Source organism: Chiloscyllium punctatum, chromosome 18 (genome assembly GCF_047496795.1).
Source record: "Chiloscyllium punctatum isolate Juve2018m chromosome 18, sChiPun1.3, whole genome shotgun sequence".
In the NCBI taxonomy this organism is placed as follows: Eukaryota; Metazoa; Chordata; class Chondrichthyes; order Orectolobiformes; family Hemiscylliidae; genus Chiloscyllium; species Chiloscyllium punctatum.
The window spans coordinates 75,405,162-75,411,398 of record NC_092756.1 but is presented as its reverse complement, the minus strand read 5'-3'; the positions used below and the strand labels follow the sequence as shown (position 1 = coordinate 75,411,398).

Genomic DNA, 6,237 nt, shown 5'->3' with positions numbered 1-6,237 from the left:
AGGGGAGTCAATGTTTCGAGTATAAGCTCTTCAGGCCTATGCTCGAAATGTCGACTCTCCTGCTCCTCGGACGCTGTCTGACCGGCTGTGATTTCTCAAATGTCCGTCTGGGGCCAAATGGGAGGCAAGATCAATTTATCAAGCAGCGAACAATTTAGCATGAAATGGAAGGGGTAAAAAAACAATCAGGAAGGATATAAATCTCAGAAAAACACACTATGAGAGGACTCGGAGCAGTATGTAAAGGCTGCCATTTTTACCACTGACATATCGTCCCAGTGGCCTAATGGATAAGGCACTGGCCTCCTAAGCCAGGGATTGTGGGTTCAAGTCCCATCTGGGGTGTTAGCCATTTAACCCCTGTCTTCATGACTGACCTTTGTCCGAGGTCAAGTCGATTTCTCATCTCCCCAAGAAAAGTCCCCAGGTCTGTATTGGGTTGGTGGGAAATTGTGGCAGAAAAATACAGAATTTTCAGGGTATGCACCATATGGGGGTGAATTCCCAGAAAGAGACAGCACAGTCACAATGGCTGAAAACCTGACACTTCTGCAAAATACAACCCTCAGTCTGGTTGGAACTGGTTCTTCTTGAATCTTTCTAACTCTTTGATCTTCGTTTCACTGTTCTCTGGAGTTGATAGCTGCTGTTTAATTTAGTTTGGCCAATTTTTGATCAGGTCAAATTTCTCCAGCTGAGGATCAATTGAGAATGCCTGATTTTGTTGCCATGGTCACATGACCACACAGGATTGAGATCAGCTGCACAGTGAAGGTTTCAACAAATCAAAACCCCAAATAAGACTTGAGCCCACAATATCTGGTTCAGGAAGTTTGTGTCTTACCCATGAGATCACTGAGGCTCCAACAGATAGAGCTACCAATCTATGGACAAACTAACTTCTGTTTTGGTTGTGTTGGTGTCAGATTAAGCTATATTCAGTCAATGTTACCAGCTGAACCCCAGATTACCTGCATGTTTGGTATTTATGATGATGTTAGCACTGCTGCCTCACAGTGCCAGAGACCCGGGTTCAATTCCCGCCCCAGGCGACTGACTGTGTGGAGTTTGCACGTTCTCCCCGTGTCTGCGTGGGTTTCCCCCGGGTGCTCCGGTTTCCTCCCACAGTCCAAAGATGTGCTGGGTTAGGTGAATTGACCATACTAAATTGCCCATAGTGTTAGGTTAGGGGTATGGGTGGGTTGCGCTTCGGCGGGCTTGTTGGGCCGAAGGGCCTGTTTCCACACTGTAATGTAATCTAATCTCAATGGAAATGATTGAAATCTGGGTGTTCAAGGTTGGAACTGATGGGGCTGTGGCTATACATTTGGGTCCTTACCTTTCTTAGTCAAGGGATTGAATACAATTGCAAGGAGGCTATGATGGAGATGTGAGGTAGTTAGGCCATCGTTGGAGAACTTGGAGTGCCACATCCACAGATTGGACAAACATTTGTGGGAAGGCAACTGCTGAAAATCACCAGGCTCTGAGTCAGAGTCGGGGTTCACCAACAGCTTTTATTGTCCAAGGTAATCCCGGAGCTCCGGGGAGAGAGCAGCACCAACAGCACAGTGGTCAGCTGTGATTCTTCTCTCAACCCGGAGCACATGGTCAAGATCCTGTGATACATTTTGTGATATAATAGGTCAGTGATGAGGTTATTGTCTCTGTAACATGGCTTGTTTATTGTAAACATTGCAGAATCCTTGATCGTTTCGGTGCAGTTATTGTCAGTTCCAGCATGGCCTTTGTTAATTTCAGTGCAGTTGTTGTCAGTTTCAGCGTCTGCGCGGAGGTCCGTTGCTGTAGTAATGGGCGCTAGTCGCTCTTCCTGAGAAGGACGATTACTGCAGCCCTGACTATTATCACTCTGTATTGAGGCTGGATCTAACAGTTAGCATTTCTATCAAAGGTGTTGTCTGACCCAGACCCTTCAGCGGGCAGTGTATGTTATTCATGTGTATTGTCTCTCCCATCCGCCTTAAACTAATCAACTCGGTTGTGAGTGCATTGTGCTGGCATTCTGGTGGCCCCAGGCAGTGTCTGTGTTTGCTCTGCTGTCTCTCTCCATATTGTGGTCTGGTGGCCATCTTGTGTGCCAAGTGGCCAACTTATGGCTCAGCGGCCATCTTGTGTGTCCGTGTGCCTAGTGTCACCCTGCCCCGTGCAATCTCCCACTTCACTTTGTGGTCAACGGTATTAACTGGAACAATCGATGCTGGGTCATTGGAATCTCCTTCCTGTCCCGATTTTGGGCTGGCTCTCTTCCACAAAATGTGGTCTCGGAAGTTCGGGCAGATCTTCTCTCTCTCCAGATTTTTGTTTATTTACAAATATACTTTATTCATGAAAAATCCAATAGAAATGCAGACAAAGGGTCTAAACCAGTTGTGTACAGTCTATGCAAAGAGAAAAGAACCAACAAAACACTGGAATTTTGACATTTCTCAAAGTTCTGTGTTGTTAAAAAAGCACGGCATTTTGTACTTGGACAGGAACCGATCTCTGTTCATTGTCAGGCACCAAGAGGGTCTGAGAACTGAAAGGACGATGTGATCATTTGTCAGAAAGACCTGAGACTGTGTTGTTTCCCTGTTACACCTTGGCAGCAGCTGCCCGAACCTTTAGTGTATCCCTCAGTGTGTCATTATAGATCTTGGAAAATGCTCGGCTGTAGCACTCGTTTAAGATCAACTATTCCCAGTAGAGTATTGGCACTGAGTTTTTGTGGTTTCATGGGTAAGACTGTAGCTTCTGATGTAGTGGATTGGAGGTTCAAATCCCTTTTGGGGTGTTGACGTTTTAAGCCTGGTCTTTGTGGTGGCTGATTTTCATCCCATATCAACTCCATCTCAATCCAAATTGACTGGATTTTTCAACTGCAAATATCTTGAAAGTGGTGCACAAAATTACATTGAGCCCTTTGCTATTTTCCTGTCTGCTCCATTTTCCTCAGACTTGAGTTGTGCAAACTTGGAGTTTGGTGAATTTCTTGTCTGTCCGTTTGGGGAGAAATGGGAGGTAAGATCAATTTTATAAAGCAGCCAATGATTTAGCATGAGATGGAAGGGGGAACAACCAATCAGTGTGAGTATAAAACTTAGAGAAGAACACAATATGAGATGTTCAGGGTGCAGTATTTACAGGCTGCCATTTAATTTTGTCAATGTGGCCTCTGTGGTCAAATGGATAAGGCACCGGCCTTCTCAAACTGGGATTCTGAGTTCAAGTCCCATCTGGGATGGCTAACTTATAAGCCTTGTCTCCACGGCTGATCTTCTTTGTCTGATGTCAAGTCGATTTCTCATCTCCCCTGGAAACGTCCCCAGGTGTTTGGTGGGATGTTGTGTCAGAAAAATACAGAACTTTGTGGGGTCTGCAGGATATGGGGCTAAATCACCCCTCTGTCTATGTCGGACTTGGAGGGATCAGTCAAAAATGTTGTCTTTTTTGAATAAAATCTCTAACTTGTAATAAACTAAAGAGGTCCCTGTTCGGTAGCTTGTGTTTCTGTGCTAACTAATCGAAGGACATCATTGTGTCTCCCTCAAACAAATTACCCATGCAAGACACGCCCCTAACTGCCCAATGTTTGGATCCTGAATCTATTATCCCCTGTTGAAAACCCGGCATACCCGGTGTAAGAGAAGATGTCTTGCCAAAATTGCCTTCCCTCTGCCGAATTGCCCTCCGTGCTTTAACAGTATCGATAACGATTGGGTTATGCCAATATTCCCTAACTGTCCTCATTTTGTCCAAACACAGCAAGAGAGTAAGGGCTCACCTTAGTCTGGGAGGTTTCAATATCTAACCATATTGAAAGAGGGTCCCCACAAGCCCAATCACTCATGAAGGATAAAAGTGAGCTTAGTTGGTAGCTTTTAATGTCTGGGAGATCCACTCCCCCCAGTCTGTGAGACAATTGCAGTTTAGCTCATTTAATGAGGGGTCACTGACAATGTCAAATAAAGGGGCTGAACCAGCCGTTCAGTCTCCTGAATGTTTGCTTATCGAAAATCAGGGGGAGCATCCATATAGGGTATAGTACACGAGGGAGAATATTCATCTTAATAAGCGCTATCCAACCCAACCACGAGACCAGAAGCGCCTCCATCTTTGAAGGTCTTGTTTGATTTTGTCAAATAATTGAACAAAATTGGCTTTGGACAGCCGATTCAGAACTGGAGTAATGAACATGCTCAAAAACACAAAACCCCCCTGTGACCATTTAAATGGGAATCGATATTCACCCTCAAGACTTAACACTTTCATAAGACCACCCATAGGCATAGCCTCTGATTTTGAAAGATTAATCTTGTCCCCCAAAAAGGTACCAGACACACAGATGCATGCTAACAGGCGAGGTACACAAACTGCTGGATTTGACGAAAGAATGAGGACATCGTCCACAGACAATAAACTCTGATGTAAATTTGACCCCACGTCTGGAGCTGATATATTGGGATCCCTATGAATGCCCTCCACCAATGATTCAATCCCCACTGTAAAAAGCAGTGGGGAAAGGGAACAGACCTGCCGGCTGACCCCAAAAATGTTAAAATTGATTGATCACACCCTGTTGGTGATGATTGCAGTGAGAGGGTCATTGTGGAGAACCTTTACCCATCTTATAAAAACTTCGCCGAAAACAAACCGCTCCAGAGTATAGAAAAGGTACGCCCTCTCAACTCGGTCAAGCGCCTTCTCTGTATCTAGAGAAATCACCAATCCCTATATTGACTGTTGTTGACACACTTGAATTACATTAAGCAGCCTCCTAACATTATTGGAGGATCTGCGGCCCTTTATGAAGCCCGTCTGGTCCTCTTTAACAATAGAAGGTAACACAGTCTCCAGCCTTAACACAAGAGGATTAGAGAGGATTTTAAAGTTCACATTTAAGAGTGAAATGGGCCTGCAAGAAGCACAGTCCCCCGGGACCTTCCCTTTTTTAAGAATAAGCGAAATATTGGCCTCTCTCAGAGATGGCGGGAGACAATCATGGCTGTATGATTCATTAAACATGTTGAACATCGGGCCTGACAATATGTTTGTAAATTCCTTCTAGAATTCGCTGGGAAGTCCATCAGGACCGGGTGCCTTTCCACTCTGAAGCTGCTTCACAGCCTCCTGCACCTCTTGCTCTGATAAGGGGACATTGAGAAAAGACTCTTGTTCAGGGGTCACACCCGGGAGCTCCAGATCCTTGAATAAAGCCTCCATTTTGGCCCACCCCTCCTCACAAACCTCAGATGAGTATAATTTAGAGTAAAATCTCTGGAATGACACATTAATCTTTTTGGAGTCACACGTTCGGTTCCCAGACCCTTCCCTAATCACCGTAATGGCTTGAGGGGCTCTCCTTTTCCTAGCGAGATATGCTAAGTATTTGCCAGACCTGTCTCCATGATCATATAACCTTTGATTTGCAAAACTAAGCTTGTTCTTTGCTGTCTGCGTGAGCAAGAATTCAATGCAGACCGCAGCGCCGTAATCCTCTGTAACTTGACCAACGAGGGCCTGTCAAAGTAGGCCTTCTCAGCTGCCTTCAACAGTGCCTCGAGGAGACGTTGCTGCTCACCCTTCTGCCGCCTCCTACTGGCAGTTTAGGAAATAACTGACCCACTGGCATAGGCTTTGGCAATTTCCAAAAGGAAGGATGGGCTACTAACCGAGTGTGAGTTAATGTCGAGGAAAGTCCAAAATTCCCGAGACAAATGCTCCACAAACGTATTATCCTTGAGGATAAAGGGATCCATTTGCCAGTGCCTTGGACCCACTGTAACGTCCTTAACCTTAACCAACAGGTACACTGGAGTGTGATCAGAGGTGGTAATATTACCGATCGTACAAGCTGCCACCAAGTCCAGGGTTGCCACGGGGATTAGAAAAAAATCAATCCTGGTGTAACATCTGTGTGGATTGTAAAAGAAAACTATAAAATCCCTGCCTGTAGGGTGGAGACACCTCCAGATCTCCACCAACCCTCACTCCACACACAGATCCACTAATTGTTTAGTTTGTACAGAGGGTATCGGGGGGCCTTTGGAACCTCTGTACTGTGGGATCCATGAGACAGTTAAAATCTCCCCCTATAATGATATGCCAGGACTCTAGACTGATCAATTTAGAAAATGCATCTAGCAAACTGTTGTTGGGATGAGCTGGAGGGCAATAAACATTTAAAACACCATCTTCTTCTCCATTGAGCAAGGCTATAAGAATTTCAAACGTCCT

The 6,237-nt window shown here is 45.2% G+C and overlaps 1 non-coding gene across 1 annotated transcript; it reads left to right on the top strand.

Moving 5' to 3' along the window:
- Positions 1-272: 272 nt before the first annotated feature.
- trnar-ccu (transfer RNA arginine (anticodon CCU)) lies at positions 273-345 on the top strand. The gene has a single exon. It is a non-coding gene; the product is annotated as a tRNA-Arg (tRNA).
- Positions 346-6,237: the final 5,892 nt, after the last annotated feature.